General features: G+C 42.7%; 1 protein-coding gene across 1 annotated transcript in view; it reads left to right on the top strand.

Annotated features, from left to right (window-relative positions):
• The first annotated feature begins 1273 nt into the window (after positions 1-1273).
• The window catches only part of FUT9 (fucosyltransferase 9), a 675803-nt gene continuing 657604 nt past the window's right edge, over positions 1274-19472 (top strand). Inside the window, exon 1 of the mRNA XM_078646847.1 lies at positions 1274-1447. The gene's annotated coding sequence lies outside the window, so the exon portion shown is untranslated. The remainder of the gene's footprint in view (positions 1448-19472) is intronic.

Below are 19472 nucleotides of genomic sequence, written 5' to 3'. Positions count from 1 at the left end.
GTCACCCTTTAGAAATCTTACATCTTGTTTTTTATCTTTATTAAGCATAAAATAAAGAAATATGAGAATACATGAATAATGTGTATAGGGAATTAATACATATAAACGAGAAATCCTACGTTTTGATTCACAAAATAATCATTTTTTGCTATTCTTCAGTTTTGAATTCATTCTTGACCGTGGAAAAGCTGCAAAATGAGCGGATTTATCAGCAGCAGTTTTAAGTGTGACCAAGGGGTAGGACGATTGTTTCTACCATGAGAGCGTCAGAGAGGAGTGAGCAACACAAATGTGGTGATCCACAAAGCGGCAACTTTCGACCATTATAGAACATTCGCAAACGCTGCTTTTATAACCATGCAACTCCTTAAAGATGTAATTGGCATAGTTGACTGAGGCGGACCCCATGGCCCTAGTTTTAATAATGTTTTTTGGGAAGGTTCCTTGTGCTGGCAAACATATTCTCATGTGAAAAAATATATATACTATCTCGCGGCCCATACCATTAGACATCTTTGATATCCCAAAACGTACATGCCAACAAATTGATTACAATTGATTTACAATTGATCAAATATGATTTCCAACCGGGTACTCAACGTGAGGTTATGATGGAATGCACTGATTGACTAAATGCTAATGGCCAAAGCAGGAACTCTTATGAGCGGAAAGGAGGGTCGAGTCCGAATCTAACCCGAGGTCATAAGGTGGCTTAGCAAGCCACGCTCATCTTTCACGTTCAGGCTTGCATATGCTTATCACAGCGAAACAGATTAATTCACAGCCAATCAGATGAATCTATCTTCTTTCCCTCATCCACCACATTCACGTAATTCTCTGGTCGCCGAGAATGATAGCTATCAGCCTACAGCCGCCAAAGGAGAGATCAGGTTTACAGTGGTGGTTAACCAAATCCGCACTTATTTTTTCAGCGCAGCAGGCAGATATTGAGTGTCTCCGCGAGCTTAATAAAATCAAATCTCTTCTCGCGCAACCCCAATACCCCTAAATGTGTTTGGATTGATGTTTTTGTCAATAGTGATCTTCCGTGCTCGCTGGTTGCTGCGGTGGCTGCTGTCTCTCTCTGCAGAGTGCGTTCTTCCCGCGCGCGGGGGTTGCCGGGGTGGGGGGGTGGATGATGTGCACAGGCAGCGGGGCGCGCACACTCTCGCACAGCCCCCCGTGCGCGCTCCCGCCCCTCGGGTCAACAGCAGCTCCTTCGCAGCGCCCGAGAGGAGGAGGATGGAGAGCCAGGAGCCGGCGGAGCCGAGCCACTGGTCCCAGCTCACCGCCCTCCGAGCAGCGGGGCTCTAGAGGACGCTTCACGCCCCTCAAGCCCTGTGCCTGCAGAGGGGCCGCGCCGCACAGCCCTGACTGCCAGGGAGTTGCGCGCTCCGCGAACCACCTGCTGTCTCTGCGGGCATCGCACCGGCGCAGTGCTGGCGAGGTAAGGGGGATGCTATCTGGGATGCAGGCGGGTACCCAGAGCTGGAATCCCGGCTGCTCCTGGCCCTCCTAGAGATGGTAGCCGCAGGGATGGCGCTGGGAGTGAATTCGGATCAGTGGGCTGCACAGACTGCAGACAGCGGGGTTCAAAAAAATCTTTTTGAAACGACCAGGCTCTATATCTATATTCCTAACTGTATAGGCAGAAATCAATTTCGCAGTGAGGACTGTAAAAATCCTTAACGGCAGTTTATGTCAGACTGACCGTATATATTTCATCTTTTTAGCTTCATCTTGCATTCCCTAGCAGTATTTGCGTTTTTTCCAGGAGTGTGTGTGTGTGTCTGTGTGTGTAGTTTTCTTTCATGCAGCATGGGACTGTTGTATAGATAGTGCTGTGAAATGAGACGTCTCTGGGTGTTTAGTTAAGTTCAGATTGTGTGTGGTATTCATGACTGGGCACGATTGGGAGCTCTGGGGTTGAATATGAGGTAATGCAAGGTTTCTTACGCTACCTCTCAGCCAGCCACAAACATTTTCAGACTACAATCCCATCCAATCCTTGGCCTCTCGTAATGCTCACATTGATGGTCACATATGTCCCAATTGTAATTATCATTTTATGTGAATGTATTGAAATATTGAAAGTGGCAAAAGGAAAGAAAATGCATTTCACATAGGTCAGGAGAGGGTGGGGGTGAGAGAGAGGGCAAGGCGAAGGGGAGATGATGCAAGGAAGTGAATGGAGAAGGGCAGAGAGGAAGGACAGTGATGAAGAGGATGAAGTTTGAGATGTGCACCTATTTAGGTGATGGTTTGTCAGAAAAAATATTGTGTAAGTATCTTACCCAGAAAAGTGATATGAAGAGAACGGACATGAATGGAACTTCCACGCAATGTTTAATTCACAGTCTCATATTTTCCGACCTTAATCATTTTCAACTCTAATTATTCACAATAAAATAATTGTTACTACTCGATCTGATGCTGCAACGAGTATTGGAAGCTTTCTGACTAGGTTTAGGGATACGTTGTGAAAAATATCTAAATACAATGCAGTCCTTGAGAGGTACTTAAACACGGGTCAGGGGTCTCACTGTATGAAACGCAGGGTTTTATTTCACACGTTTAAGCTTCAAACTTAATTTTAGCGGTCGCACCTCTTGGAAAGAGGTTGCGCCTCTTGTGCACGTCCCTCTTTTTCACACCCCTTTTCTTTCCCACTTTATGCATTGCTTCCGGGCACCACTACCCCTCCAATTCCTCCCCCTGCCCCACCCACGCTAGTGTCCACATGTGCCAGAGTGTGCTGTGAGGGGGCAGGCAGGGGCAGGTGGGAGGATGTACTTCAGCACATCCGCGAGATGCTACTGTGGAATGTGCTCTGTCCTGGATGTATGCTTTGGAATCTGCACTCATCGACAAATATGTGGACCCAGTGTGGGACCGCGCTGCCTGTTACTCTGCAGTTTATTTTGACTAGGGTATCACCCAGACCTCCAAAGTTATATTTTAGTCTCGGAGGTGCATTTTATTTGACTGCATCGTCATTTCCTGGCACCTCACTTCTCCAAGCAGAGAGACAACTAGCACCCGATTCTTCCAGGGCCACAGCCGCCCCCTAAACCCAGCCTAGGACGCAGATCTTTGGCCAGGGTCCTGTCAGTCATTAACCCTTCCCTGCTATAAGAATGTGTGCCCCTCTCCGCTCAGCTGGGGTCAGCGTTTGCCAGGTGCAGGTGCTCCACTGCCTTTCCACCTGTCCTCTGCAGAGAACCAGCCTGTGGGATGCTGCAGTGGCCACGTCAGTTCAGAGCCTGACCTTTGATCCCAGAAACCATCTATAGGGTTAGTGTTGCGGAAGGGGGGGGGGGAGGCAGCGCAGAGCCACCTCCATTAATGTGTGTGCGCTGTCTGTGATATTGCAGCCGTTTTTCCGTGGCGCCCATCTCTTGCTACTGTGTTGTACATTTTTGGTAACACGTATTGCTATGTTTCCTTTAAATTGAGCACGCTGAGAGCGCACGGGGTGAAATAAGGTCACTCAAGTTAAAGCCGCCACCAGTTCCCGTGCACCAGCTGCACGTGCCTGCAGGGCGCCTTTCCATAGGCAGTGAAATGCGCCGTCCCGTGAAGCCCCCGGGATGCCGCCTGCGCCGGGATGTGGCTGTGCTTTTAGCATCACTCTGTCATTTGTCAGCAGTCTGAGAACCGAAGAGGACGCAGGTAAAGCGCCTGTCTGGAATGAGGGGGTGACCGGCCACCAGTGCTCGGTTAATGCCGCTTCACTTGGAACACCTTCTTGAGTCTCATCGTGGGTGTTGTGAGCATTTCCCGCTGTGAGGGGTGGCGAGTGGTCCCTCGTGCCGCGCTTCGTCATGACGCTTGGGCTGCAGCTGCGTGACCTGCGGGCAGGTACATCATTGTTCATCAGCTCTCATGAAGCATGTACGTCCCGCTGCTCTGCCCTCCTCCTCTCCTAGCCCTGGTGGGATCTGTTGATGCTGTGTTTGGATAGTACAGTGCTATAAGCCATATGTGGTACGCACATTACAGTGCTGACGTGTGTCTTGGGTAAAGGGACACCAGTGGGGCTTCATTCTAGGGTGACTTGCGCAGAGTTCCATTAATGACAGCTTCAATGACCTACACTATGTTAAGTTAAATCATAGGATCAAACACCCTACGCACGCTGGTTTCGAACCGGCGACACGTCGGTCTACTTCAGTGGTTTCCCCCACCCTTCGATGTTAGCATTTGATTCCTGCTTCTACCCAGTGCAAAGAAAACTTATTTTAAAATAGCCTTTTCGTTACTCAGCTGTGTTTTATTTCACTCTGGCGAGGAGCACTCATAAACAGAGCTTGGTGTGTTAACGGCCTCCGCAGCTCGGCTAAAAAGGCCCCTGGCACATCGATGCACAGTTCTAAATCCGTCGTAGGCTGTGGTGCTCGAGAAGGACGGCCTGGCATATGCACTGCGGTTTTTGGCGTACCCACGACGATTCCTGCCCGGAAAGACGGATTTCAAGCCTCCCTCGCGAAGGATGCAACGGAAACTGCGCTGAAGACTTGATGTAAACAGCTCTTCGGGGCGCTCCGACCAGGGAGCCCTGGAAACCGCTTGGAAGCGTTTTAACGCTGCGAAGAACCCTTGACTGTCATCTCAAAATGTCACCTGCCGGCAGGAGATGAAACCACCCTAAGCAGGCTCCTGCCTCCTCTTGATCTGTTAACTTGTCATTGATTTAAATGTTTGTCCTTCTGAACACGAAATTGACAGATTCAGACAACACTCGTTTAATGCAATGGACGCACTTGGCGAATTTAGCGATTCTTTTCAGGCTGAGGGCTCTTCTGGGCGCCGAAGGAAGCCCCTCCCCCAACCAGAGACACCTGCGCTGGGATTCTAGGTAACTACAAAAGCATCGGTGCCAAATCTGAAGTGAAGAAGAGGAGTCCCACATACTGGTGTCGGAGTGCAACTGAAACTTCCAGAGCGGTGTTTTTGTCCCACAAAGTGTGTGTGTGTGTGTGTGTGGGGGGGGGGGGGGAGGAGAGAGAGAGAGAGAAAGAGAAAACGAGCTTCGGTGGATCCCCTCTAGAAAGAGGACATTGGTCCAAAAGTATATAGGGGAAGATTTACAAGCCCCTTGCGCCACTTTTGCGTCACTTTTAACATGGGCGCAAGGGGCTTGTAAATCTGCCCCATAGTCCGTGTAAATATAGCAACCGACTGACGAGATTCCCTATTTTTGAAATAATAATATCTCTTAGTGGGCCTTCTTTCTTTCCTAACAACATTTGGGGACCGGTGTCCTTATAGGAGAACTGAACACCTGCTTTGAAAGAGAGGTACGTGCAACGAAATCCCGTATATACTTTTAATCCGGGGAAGTTTCTGACTCCGTGAAAGATCACCCCTGAAGAGAACTGAAAGATTAATATTTCGTCTGCCAAATTCTTGAGGGCTTTGAAACTGAAGCACCCCCATAACAGCACTTCATTACATTTGCAATGTCCGACATTGAATGCTAACGGTTTTCCAGTACACAGTTATGTAACATTCATCATGTCAATGTCCAAGTTCTATCTAAGAGGTGTTTAATGGCCACGACAAACGCCATTCTTCTACCGTTGTCCTAACCCCCTGCGTCAAACTTTACAGCGACATTAGGTGCAAGTGCACATTGGGTCGAACTTTATTCTGAGTGGAACTTTGTAAAATGGACAAAGGACTGAGCAAGCAACACTGTTTATATGCGGCCCATCCCCAGAGATATTGCATTTTGAACAGTGTTTACAGTTTTCGGCCTGCACTGGGGGTCATAGTTGCTGCATTGGGGGCCATAGTTGCTGCATTGGGGGCCATAGTTGCTGGTACTTCTATGTAGATCAGCCCCGTGAGCCAGGCTTTGACTGTCTGTTCACAATGTCCCTGGTCCACAGTTGGGGAAAGAAAGTTTCATGAAATGTGCCCCAGTCAACCAGATACAAACCATTCTGAATTAACAGCTAATTTAATAATATCTCCCAGAGGCTAGCTTTACCGACATAAAATAGTATTAGTGGCTGGATGCTTTCCTTCACTAATGGTTGAATTGTTTATTGGTAATTCCATTACTCGGACTCTAAACTTCCTTGTTCCTATCATTACATCATACATTTTTGTTTTATGATCCTTCATCTCAAGGGGAATTAGAGCTTAATTTCTGGGATGTTATTAGAACAACCGTTCTCAGTTATATTGACAGAGTTGCTCATTTCAACGTGATTCTTTCTTCAAGAATTTTTATCTTGCAAATAATGACGGTAAATCATCACTTGAGACCATCAACAGATAGATAAAGACTGTAATTGTTCAAACTAATCAGTTTCAAGGAGTTCAGTGTCCCTTAGGTGTTCAAGGGAGATCAACCGGAAGTATGTCTGCTTCATAGACTGAATGCCAGGGTTCTCCTTTACAGAAGATCTGGAGAGGAGGGGCGTGGTGGAGTCCACCTACAATTATAAATCATTACAGGATTGTTAACGTCTTTCAGAATGGATACTTGCTTCAGGCCACTCTCTGGGATACAATGAAACACTGAATGAGCCCTAGTTAATGTCAGCAGACTGTGGGCCTCCATGAAATGTATTTTTTAGTGCATTCTATTAAAAAGCAGGTATATTTCAAGGAGTCAAAAACAGACGTGGTAATAACATTTTTGTTGCCGGAAGGTGCAGTTTTACCTGGGAATTTCCACACACAAATGTGGAGTACTTTGCAGTGATACTGTTTCCACAACGTACTCCACACTTGAGTTATGGAATTACTACCAGCCTTTTAAAGATATTTTGGGAATGGTGCAGCTGTGACGTGGAGCAGTTCCATACCGCCTGCAACCATCTCAACAAGTGAGTCAGTCAAGGACAACATTCCACTTTTCAATATTCAAGTGTGTCGAGGACATCTGGGCTGAGTGTGGGAAGTGCTCAGCGCCTTGAGACAATCCATTCTATAGCATATGCTATAACAGTCACACCAAAGTATGTTTAACATATGAAGAAACATTACAATGTTGCTTGGCTGATCCGTGCCATTTACAGATATGTTCTTTAAAAGGTGTTTCTGGGTGTGAAGAAGATTTTTTAGTTTGAGGGGAAACAGACTCCCATCACGCATGACTCAGACATGCTGGAATCGACTGTGCATGGAGCTTTGCTCAAGCGCTGCATGTTTTTTGTCTTTGAATCATTTCATTTGTCATCCCTCATCCGGCAGAGTGCACTCCAGTGGCTGCTTTGCCTCGTTGAACAGGTCTCGCGTTGACACACTGTGTCTGACTGTTTAAAGCTTCACCTGGGAATTACCTGTTGAAAACTGAGCTCTCTGTGACAGAAATCGTTACAAATCAGGTTTAAAGCCGCAGTCCACCAAAGAAGGTCGAAACACCTCACAGAAAGGATTGACAGTGCTAACATGGCGGCTAAATTCGTAGTTTAGAAAATCATCTCACTCAATGTATTTGGATGTTACATATAGACTAGTGATGCTGAACTGCCATTTAGCAGTAAAACGTGAGCGACAGGGGTTTTACCGGCCGTGGCTGTTTATAATTTCGTAGAGATACCTTTTCAGGACACATGTGCCTGCATGCATTTTAAAATAGGCTGCCTGCTACCTGAAGCAAAAGAGTTTGAAGTCTGTCCCGTGTTGTGGTATATGAACTTGGTATCGCCCGTTGTTCCCTATTCTTTTAGCTGGAACATTTCCTGAGTTTGCATGTTCTTGTTCCTTGCCATGTTTTCTGCTGTGCTGAATTTGTTTGCACCCTACTTTCTCTGGAAAACTCTTTTTACCCATAGCTCGTTGCTGGACGGAAAGGTCACTTCACTCTTTCAGCAAGGATTCAATGCGAGCTGCTAGTGAAGCGGTGCTTAAAATGGCAGGGCAGGGGGGTGGGGTTTGTTTAAATGCGCCCCCAACCACACAGAGCTGCGAACACCCTATTGTGCCCATGGAAAATTCGTGCTCTCTGCAGACAACATGGCCACTTGGTTATTCACTCCCTCGCTGCTGGTATTAACATTCTCTGCCAAGCACGAATTGTAACGTGGCTGTTGTTTGCTGCGATAGGAACCGACATTCTTTTGACTGAATATAATGCAGGTGGATGCAGATTTTCTTAGCAGGAACAATGTAACCATCTTACATCGTTAGACAAGTTCTGGCCTGTGAAAGTTGGAATTTTAATGTGTGTAACCGCTGTTGATTATCCCCGAATCAGATGTGCCAGTGGTCCAAACATTCAGCCTGGGAGACCTTTTGTTGACCAGCATCACGCCAGAGCGCCCGTGCGCTTTTCTAAAGGAAACCCCTTTCATTGCGCTAAACTACGTCACGAACGTGAAAACAATGGAAGCGCCCCACCACAACCTGAATTCATCCAGAGCCATGTCACAAAGACACACTAGGGGTGAGCCGGGCTTCTCACCAGTCACTGTTCTCGAAGCTTCTGAAGGAAGCGGCGCCCCTTTATATTGTGCTCTGAGTGGCACAATGTTAATCGCTGTCACTCTCGCATTTATTGTAAGCCAGAGCTTTCAAGTGAGCAGTTCGGAGGCGAGAGGTCAGAAGGGCCAGGCGAGGCTTGTGTTAAGTGCGCCCCAGATGACAATGCGTTTTTGGAGGTGCCTTTGGGGTGCTGAGGGTTCCAGCATGAGAGTGGGCCCCACTCGGACCAGTTCCTTTGTGGCCTGTTGGATGGCATATCAAACCTCAAAAACAGTTTGCATCTTAATTGTTGCTAGTGACACAGACAACTCCTTTGATTTATGTTGGCAATAGATGTATCTCACATTTAGTGAAAATATAGTTATTGTTTAAAAACACACACACAAAGTTATACATCGTTATTTTGCACCCTATGGCCATTTCGTAGTCAAATTTCTTTATATTTCTAAATGGAACGCAGAGAGAACTGTCCTCAAAATGTAACCCTTCACTAGAATTTAATGGTGTATTTTTCACATAACATGCTACAATTCACATCCAGAATAATCCATATAAACCCAAGTTGTGGCTATGTGCATCATATACTTTCTTCTTTTAGGACCAGATGTTGCATGTAAACATTTACCCCATTACTAAGAGAATCTTAAGCAAAGAAGTGAGTTAAAATTACACGTTTGCTTCCATAGGGGACACCCAGATGGCAAACGACTTAAATGATTGAAATCAGATTTCTGCATCTCGAGAAAATCGAACTCCATCTGGAGATTGAACAAACAGGATACAAGTCATTGTGATGGAGCCGCTCACACCTGGCCTAAAGCTGGAGTGTGCGATTTGGCCATAGCATTAGCAGATGAGCAAATATATAATTAAGGACATTTGTATATGACCTGCTGCATTCCACCAGTGGGAACACCTATGTGTTCTGGGATGTCTCGAGTATCACAGATAAACCAGCTAGCCATATTACAAATACTTTACTCTAAAGGCCTCACCCATGAAGTTCACACCTTGTCTTAAACCACTGGAATCTGAGGTTGGGATGAAGCATGAGCCATGTCATTGGCACATTTCTTTACCTGTGTATAGCATCTTAATCCAAATATCTGAACAATATGATGGAATTCTGATGGAGAATGGATCTATAAAGCTATGAGAAAGTCTACAATGTTATGATTTTAAAAGTCTGCAATGAGGAGCCTTGTGCTTACTCAGGAAGGTATTAAAGACATACAGTATCATCACATCGTTTACATTCCCCCCTGTATCACAAGGCGGTTACAGGGGAGAAACCCAAGAATGGACTAAGAACTCAACAAGTGCTGACTCTTCTCTCAGGAACTGAAAAGTTATAAAAGGTGATTAATTACTAGTAATATCCATATGATAATTAAAGAAGGGATATGCAACAAACTCGTGTGGTAGCAGAAAATGCCCAGGCCTGCTATAGAACTAGAACTGATGGCACAAACAGGGTATAGATTGACTACAGTGCAGTGTGAGCTACTAAGCAAAGGAGGGCTCAAGATAAAATAATCAGAATACATAACAAAACAAAAAGACTACCTGCAGGGAGCACAATCCGACACCACAAAGAAGAACAGCCCTGAGGACTACATTTATAACAGCATACATCATTCCTAGGATTCATAAATATGGAATACGTGGTGTGGAGGTTGAGAACTGACCACAACATTCACAAGTTTCCCAGTTGGGTATGAAAAGAATCTCCATAAATTACCTTAGATACAACCGCTTTTCTAAGGCTGCTTGTGCTTATTATCCACTTAGCCTCAATTCCACTTGCGTATAGGTAGGAACACAGTGACTTTTAATATATATTTAATAAATATTTGTGAATTCCTTTGCCCAATTCGTAGAAATATTTGTATCTGTCAATGTCATTCTATTTCTACACCTGCTGTAAAAATGGGTATATTGGTCCACTTTCCAACAGTTTCTCTCCTGCTTGTGTCAGGTCATGTATGTTTAAGTTTGAAGGCATAGATCTGTGCTGTACATGTTTGTGAAGGCCACCTTTCTCATCGCTGTGCTGGTGTACCACTCGAAGACATTGCTTTTTCTTACCCACTCCCCTCTGCCACACTTGAGAACGCCTTCTTCTACACATCTAGCTGCAACAAACTGAAGTAGAATGTATGTATACTTCACAGAAGAGTCATAGTGTTAGCTGACACAGCCGCATAGGTAAACTTACATATTTCACTATTTGTGAATCAGTAGTAATCTCTGCCTGCGTTAGCTAGGCCTCTTTACCTCTGTAACTTATATGTATGCATCAATAGGTTTTGTGGCTCAGGCCCTCTGTCACCAGTTTTTGAAGCAAATCAGACACTAACATTTATTTTAAGCGACTTGTGATGCTTCCCCACACGTCTTATCCATCAGTACTCTTTAAAGGTTTACCTATTAAGCTATGCAGTATCCAAGCTACTGGCACCGTCTGCTGTAATTCCCGCATCTATTCCCGGCATGCAATGGTGTAGACAGGTCATGAACAAGGGTTACATCGCACCGTGCCTGGGAGCAGTGCAGTGGCCGGGCCATAAATCCTTCAAATCCAAGGTAGGACAGATTCACAGATTAGCAGGGATACGGTCCAGCGGTTGTGGAAGGAAAGAGCATTATCCCGGAAATAGTCATCATTATTGGGTGCATCGCATTGGTGCCTGTGAGGACGCTGGCCACATAGGACCACGTGATGTGGGTACCGCGATTGAAGCGTTTAAAGAGACTGGATGGGATGCTAGCACTGTATGTATTTAAAATGTACTTGCCTGGCTCAGTATGGATTATTCCGTGATTACAGCAGTTAACCGTGCTATGCATTTCTTCCTTACACACACTCTCTATCTCTCTCTATCTCTCTCTTACTTTTCTCTCTCTCTCTCTCTCTCTTACTTTCACTCTCTCCCTCTCTCTTTTACACACACTCTCTCTCTTACCTTTTTCCTTCAGTGCAGGCCTTCTCTTGAGGAGTTTCACAAAAAGTAAATTCGGAGTTTGTATTACTTTTCCAATGTCAGCAGCACACATCTATAAAAATAATAACGACCTAATTGATTAGCAGTAGCTGCAATTTGTGACTTGCTTTGCAAGGCGCACGGCAATGTAACTCAATCAACATTTTGAAGAGTGCACAGCATATCTTTGAAATGCTGCACCTGTTTGTTAAAAGTGCGATGTGCCTTCTTTTTATGTTCTCCAGATGGGCTCCCCTAGATTCATTTGGGAGCCCCGATAATGTTTTGTTTCAGACAGCGCTGCTGCTTGTGAAGACTCCCTGTGGCACAGGGAGGAGGCACTTTGAGACATTTCTGTGATGCAGGGCCTCTGTTTCTTGCATCTGAGTCATTCACATTGCCTCAGATCTCCCATTAGCAGTTAATACGTGTGGGCTTATTTAATGTGTCTGTTCACTAAAAGCTTGAAAGGGATTGCTATTTTGATGAAACAATAACCATTTCTATTTGTTTAAACAGATGCCATCATTACCCTGTGCTTGTGTTTTTATGCAGTTCTAAAAGAGTCAGAGCGCGTCTGCCTGCCAGCCATTTTGTTTTTACCGTAATTTACTTACCGTACCTTAGTTTTTGGAGAAGGTGCGGAACCATAGCTGCTTTAGCTGCGCGTTCAGGCTGCTGGCATGTAAGCCGTGGAGGCCCTTGAATTTTTAGAGTGGGCTTTATGCAGATGCTACCTGCCCGAGTACACCATGCAAGGACCGGTGAACTTAGACAAGACATGTCAACAATAGTCTCCACATGCAAGGGTGAAAACTCCATGCACATCAGGTGCATTGCCTTTGAAATACAAAAAATGCAGAGCAGCCGCCATGACATGATGGCCAAGCATCACTGCAGTTTCACAGAGGATGCTCTAGCCATGCTGGTGGGAACACTTCTAGCGAGTAAAATCCCAGTTGAGTTGGTAGGATCTCATAAAATGTTGTGCTGTTGCCTGCCAGCGGAGAAGGGTCCTCCGCCACTTCATTAATCAGGCTTACTGCCCATTTAACTTAAAATTACCTTCTTAAGCTCCACCGTTCTGGGAGCTAGCCAAAGCACTAGTAAACTGAACACCATATCACCTAAAGAGCCTCTTCAACATGCACTGTGTCTTCATCAGGTGTAGAAGGTGTTGCAGTGTAAGAACTTGCAGTGACAGTCTACCTGCTGGCTTTACCTTGATCTTCAGGTATGGTGCAGAATGGCTGCAATGCTGTTCTGCCTTGGCCGCACCCCTGCAGCCGTACAGGCAGTGGTATCCATTGGTCTTTTAAATTGTTTCTAAATGGCTGATTGCCTCCTAAAGTTCTAAAACTCAGATGCAGCAAGATCATTTGCCTCCTAAAGTTCTAAAACTGAGATGCAGCAAGATCACCCCTGGTGTCTGATTGCCTTCAGCCACCCCTTTAGGGACTGTTGGGCTTTCCCCGGCCCTTGGAACATGCTAAAACGGCTCCTTTACCAAATCAAACCCATTCTTTCCTGTGATCCACCTCCCTCATTTTCACATGCACACAAGTACTGGTGGGCACTGCTCATGGCACATGTAACATTGATGTTCTTTCTACTCAGCAAGCTTGACGTCTCTAAATCAGCACATTACTGTGTGGGAATTAGCTGCAAACACGTTTTCTCTTTGTTTTTTGATGATAAAATAAGTTTACTTTGAACAATTTATTTGATCAATGACTCCTCATGAAAATATTTCGTTGTGTTTAGCCAACAGTGGGGATTAAGGAGCGACACATTTGTATAGTTATTAATATTTCTTGTTGATAGCTTTACCGTTGTGAAGGACTGCTGAGGGTGTCTTATCAATTCAAGTTTATTTTTGTTTTGTTTAGATGTACCCGTTAAACATTTTTAATCGGTTAACATATCTACGTTTTTATTCAGAGCTTGTTTTTCGATGGCACTTTCTAAAAAAAAAATGTATGCCCTATGACTAACTAAGGCCCTGATTTAGAGTTTGACTGACAATTACTCAGTCACAAAACCTGACGGATATCCTGTTCGCCTTATTGCAGATGTATTAAATGATAATACACTTGTAAAGAAGGTGGTATGGATATCCGTCACAAACGGGGTGGGTGTCATGTCTGCTGTATCACAAGTACATTATAGCCCATTGTCCTTAATGGAAAACGAGTTGTATTTAAAAAGAAAGAACTAAAAGTTTTCATTAAATTTATTAAGAGCAGACAGTCATCTATGGGACCACTGCCTGGTCCTAAAATAAATGTTCGCCACCATTCCCAAAGGGGAAGGGGTCCATAGGGGACCCTTTCCCATTTGCAAATTGGCTACCACCAACTTGAAGTTGGTGGTAAAATGCGAATGTTTTGCGACCGCATTTACGGTCACAAAACATTCATACATACCACTGCGAGTCGGTATTTGGAAGAGATGCCCTAAACACGGGTCTGGTGAGGAAAATTATCTCTCCCATTTTAACCCATATCTTAGTCTAGTAATGAAAATAAAAGAACTTTGTAGGTGTGTGCCACAGCTTTCCCAGTTGAGTAAAATGTCACAACAAAGTTTTAAGTTATAACGTTTACAAAATGTCCCACCCTGGCTAAAGCCCATTTTGAAATAAAGTTGCCTTTTCTAGGAGGTCACTCTAATATTTTTTACCTTTTTCTAGGCACTGTTGTTGTTAGTGTTAATACCGTGTGTATTGTGACTCTTCTAGTCTATGGCACTGTGCATTACTGCCCCATATACGCCATTGTTAACTTTAGTTTCATCCCAATGGTCTATTTAACTTTGCTGTAAGACCATGGTAGATGGCTCGGGAAATGTACCATTGGTATGGTATTTACATGTCATATATGACCTCAGTTTCTATCTACTGCGCTCACATAAATGAAAAAGAAATTACTGCGAGGAGCAACACTGGTCTCTGGCAAGGCTGCAGTTTAGAAGCAAGGTAGTCATACATGGAAAGAAATAGAGCCTTTGCCATGTAAGAAACATAAACATATTATTCTTTATTTTCTTTTACTATACTAGAAATATTTCATGTCATTTGGCCCAAGATGTTATAGGGCAATAATTGGATTGAAACAAAATGGAGGAAAAGGGTTCTAGGTCGATTTAGTTCCACAGTTCTTGCAAATCATTCATCTTTATTGTTCTGTACTGTTCAATTTGATTCATTTCAAAGTCCACAACAGTGACATGTCATAGTGAGTCCGTAATCTGAAGCCAATGTGTAATATACACATTGTAACTGAAAAAATAACTCCATTCCATATTTATTCAAAAAACCCTTCATAATAGTTTAGTTTTCTTGCACTGTATAACAAATGATAACATTTTCCCAAGTATTTTCAGTAATCAATGGCATGTTTTCAGATTGGGAATTGTAAATGTAAGAGGCTCTATGCAGTATTGTACAGTCACACTTGTTTTTCTTATCATAATTTCGACAATAGAGGCAATGCATGTTTTAGGTGATTTAATAGATTATAAGAAAGGATTTGACCTTTTGCTTTCACACCAGTCTTCTAAAGTGTATTTCGTGACATGCTTATGAATATGGACTACAGATTCTCGCCTTTCTTCTTCGCTGGTCTGCATAGATATCCATTGAAGGACACAGATAGTCTTGCCATGGGCGGCTTCGTTTAGAAGCTCAGGAACAGTCGAAGGATGTGGTGTAACGGCTAGGGCAGTCGACCTCAAATCTGTGGAACCAGGTTCTAGTCTCAGCATCAATGCTCAACATCCTGTGATTCTGGGCAAATCACTCAATCTCCCCGTTTCTAACAAAAATGAATGTGTCCTTGTGTAACGTAACTTGTGCACATTTAAGCACTCTGATACCCGATACCTTAGGGTGAAGTTTGTGCTATATCCAATTCTGGGGAAAAAAGCATAGTCAAGGGGAATTGAACTAGCAAAAGCAAAACAATTTTTGATCTTCTAAGCTGGCTTACATTTCACTGGCTGACCCAAGTTTAGCTAAACATGCAGTCTCTGAAGTAAAGCCTTTTTATTAAATTTTTACCCAATTTTATAGTTTTATTAGCAGCATCACATCTTCAGTAATCAGTGTGATTAGTTATTTCGCCTAACTAAAATGTGTGTGTCGCATTACGTTATTAACCTTGATTTTCACAGAAAGCAGAGCTTTAGATCAGTGGTTTATAACTAGGGCTCTCAGTTTTATGGTATTTATTTTTTTTACATTTCCGTCTGTATTTATCCATATTTATTTTTTGCTCATCTTATTGGTATTTATCCATACTTATTTTGTGATTTGCGAAGATGTGGAGTCATGAAATGGTATATTTCCACATTTATTTAACTGATAAACATGTACTCATATTTTCCTGCTTGCTGTTTTTTTAGCAAATTAAGCAGCCAAATACTGCAAAACACTATACCTTCAGTTAAATGTGAGCATGCAAATTACAAATATACATTACCATAAACATGCATTTAGGGAAATCTCAACCTATTTTTAACTTCCCATGCTGCCTATCTGCTCAGCTGTTGTCCTAAAAATAACAAAAAACAGCACGGAGAATCACCCACATGAAGCACACTTTTCTGCATTTTTCCACTTTTAAAAATAAATACAGACAGGAAACACTTTATTTCTGTCTATAATTATCTGTAAAAATCAGTAAAAATGGAAAACCAGGAGCCTCATTTATAACTTGTGGCACCTGCAACTCTGGGGTCTTCCACACCTAATCAGGGAGTCCTCGACTGCTTAGAAAATTAAATATTGTTCGCAGATTAATAAAGCACATATACATGAAAAAGCAACACTAAAAACTGAAAGTGTTCAAATACTCGTACATATGGAGGAATTTTTAATTGGAAGCTAAACATTAAGTTGGCATCTTTATATTGATTCATGGGAGAATCTAGAATGGATGATTAGTGTTCTCCATTGACGCACCACATGAATGTGCCAACAAAAAGAGAGCATGCACTAGGAGCAAAGGACAAAGAGACATGCTAAAGATTAGCATATCACTTCATCTTTTCAAAATAAAACTACATTTTGAAGAGCTCCAAGCTTCATTTAATATTTAAATTCTCTCATATTTTTGTTAGTGAGTTTAATAAAATATTTCATAATTTGTATTTTTTTTATTCATACTTGCTTTTGTAGTTTTGTGAATTGAAGTAATGTTAGTTCTTCTATATTTAAACTAAAAGAAATGTTAGCATTATGTAGAAAACATTTAAAACAGCCTTCAGTCCCAGAGTTAAAACATTGTTGATTCATTAAATCCTGTTGGAAAATGGCCCTCTCTGATGGGTCACCTAAAAAGTGTTTGCCTTTCTCCTCCTCTTTTTGCTGAACTCTTTTTGTTGACTTTGGAACTCTGGGCACTTTACCACTGCTAACCACAAGTGTATGGGCTTCTTCTCTAAACATGTGTGTAATTGGTATATACAGATTGACCTGTTTAATTTACTCATAAGTCTCTTGTAAGGTGGCATATCCTATCCCCAGGGCCTGTAAATGAAATGCTCCTAGTGGACTCCAGTACTGATTGTGCCACCCACAGAAGTAGTCTTTCAAACCTGCTTCAGACCTGTCTCTGTAGTGCCTGTGTGTTCAGTTTACTGCCACGTCAACTTGGCATTCAAATCTTCTTGCCAAGCCTTAAACTCTCCTTTTTTTATATATAAGTTACTCCTAAGGTTGGCCCTAGGTAGCCCAAAGGGCAGAGTGCTATGTAAATAAATGGTAGGATATGTACTTTTATGTTATGCATTTCCTGGTAGTGACAAACAGACTATTTCCTTTTTCACTACTGTGAGACCTACTCTTCTCATAGGTTAGCATTGGGATTTCCTTCATACACTTTTAAGCTGTCATTCTTGATCAGAGAGAAGTAGCATTTTCATGTTTCATAAATTGGAATGGTAATTGTTAGACCTGGCATCATTGGCATGAGTCTCTCCTCCATTTTTTTCTGTTTGCCTCCTCTGTTACGATGTTTTTGCTGGTATATTGCTTTGGGCACCGTGCCACTGCTGATCAGTGCATTCGAAAGATAACAACCTAGGCAACTAAATTCTCAAACACATTGGTAGTGAATTGAATGAACAATTGGCTGAGACTGACTGTAAAACTTCAATGTTTTTATTTAACACTTACACAATTAATAAATCATTATTAAAACACAATCATAAAAGTTAAAAATTCATACAAGATTTCTAAAAAACAAATGAAAACATAGGTAAATTTTATCAATAATGAATCAGTGGCGAGAAATGAGTCTCTACGCGCGTTTCGGCGTCCAGCGCCTTCTTCATGGAGTAGCCACACAATTTCTAAAGAGTGAAAATATACATAGATTATATATACATAATGACACAATATATGCAATTTTATACAAATTTAGTATTATCCTCAATTTTAATCTCTACAGCCATTTTGTCCAGTTTATATATAACCATCTTTGCAGACAACAGTAATTTCCATTGTTCACTCTTATTTTTTGTCATTTCCTTACAAGTTCTCTCTGTGTTCAAAAAGGCATCTGTCTTAACGTGGGACTCGAAAGCGGTGGGATACAAGATTACAAGATAGAATACCATATTTTAATAAAAGATTTCCTACTTCAGTGGCTTGGAGAGCATTTGATTTCAGACAACAAACACCTAACTTGGTTTGGAAAGCATTTGGTATGCTACAATCAACGTATAGCCACTCGATTTGCATAGGTAGAAATACCCGGCTAATTATTTGAGGGCTCGTTTATGGTGCTATAATGATGAAATTAGACAAACAAATGACATGAGAATTAATTTAATTTAACTAATTAAAGCCAAGTCAAATTGATTGTTTCTCTTATTTGATAGGTGTTTTTCTTAGATAGTAGTTTAATATTTACATCTGTGATACTTACAAAAAGAGATCACTTATTTGACACTAGTCCAGACGGTTCTCTACTTGTTTGGTCGAATCGTTTCGGATCCAGTATTACAGGAGCTTGGGTATAGAATTATTTCCATTATTATTTTTAATCATATTTCTGATGAGAGCGTCAGTTTACAGGTATTAATTAAAAATGTTTTTACCTGGTTTACCGGAACCAACGTGGTGAATTCCCGCTGGCCGGAGCCCTTTCAAATGGAGAGATGCCAGATAAAATTCCCTGGGTTGGAATCACCCTCAATGGCATCTAGTATCTGTTTTCAAAGGAGGTTTAAAGCCAGAATTGTGTCTATTGGTTACGATCTTTGTAATGCCATAATTGCGTTCAATTTTTTACACAGTGGTGGACTTAGTTTATCTAGACATGATTTCTGATCTTACCTAAGATGTCTGTGAGTCTTGATTTCTTTGTCCTGAGCCCACTTGTTGATCTTTGGTGTGATCAAGGGCTACTTTCAAATTAAAACGTGATATTCTGAGGATCCAAAAAAAAGGGAAAGAGGAAAGAGAGGATGCCTAAATCGTATCTATGTCTTTGGATCAATCAGGCTAAAGTATTTCTCTGACTTTTTTAGTCTTACCAGTATTTATAGGGTCTTCTACTTCAGAATGCGTGAATGGTATTATCAAGATGTTCCAAAGTGGTAGCTGGATTGGGAGGTGATGTTAAAAGATCTCCCTGCCTGTGGACATAAAGGGGGAGGTATATTAAGTTATATTCTAATAGATTATTGGAGAACGGGGGTACTGCTGTTTAGTCCTAGCAGTTTCTTGCAGCATCTTACCTCACGATGATCGGCAGGGCTCAATATGTCCGGCGGCAGCGGGATAGTCCGTCTAGCGATGTGGTGGGACGAGTGGAGACTGATAAACTGCCCGGCTTTGGGAGGTGTTTATATATCTTAGATAATTAGCGCTAATTACCTACAGCTCTGTTGTTTCTCCGTGGGGTGTTGCAAGCGCGATCGGTATGGGAGGCGTGTCCATTGTCAACCTATGACGATGGTTAGGCTCACTTCAATGATTGGGCGTGAGGCGCTTTTCTGTTTAGGTATATAAAAAGCGAAGAGGGACTTCGATCTGTA

Source organism: Lissotriton helveticus, chromosome 6 (genome assembly GCF_964261635.1).
Source record: "Lissotriton helveticus chromosome 6, aLisHel1.1, whole genome shotgun sequence".
NCBI lineage: Eukaryota > Metazoa > Chordata > Amphibia > Caudata > Salamandridae > Lissotriton > Lissotriton helveticus.
The sequence above is the reverse complement of the archived record's forward strand: the minus strand, read 5'-3'. Positions and strand labels throughout refer to the sequence as shown.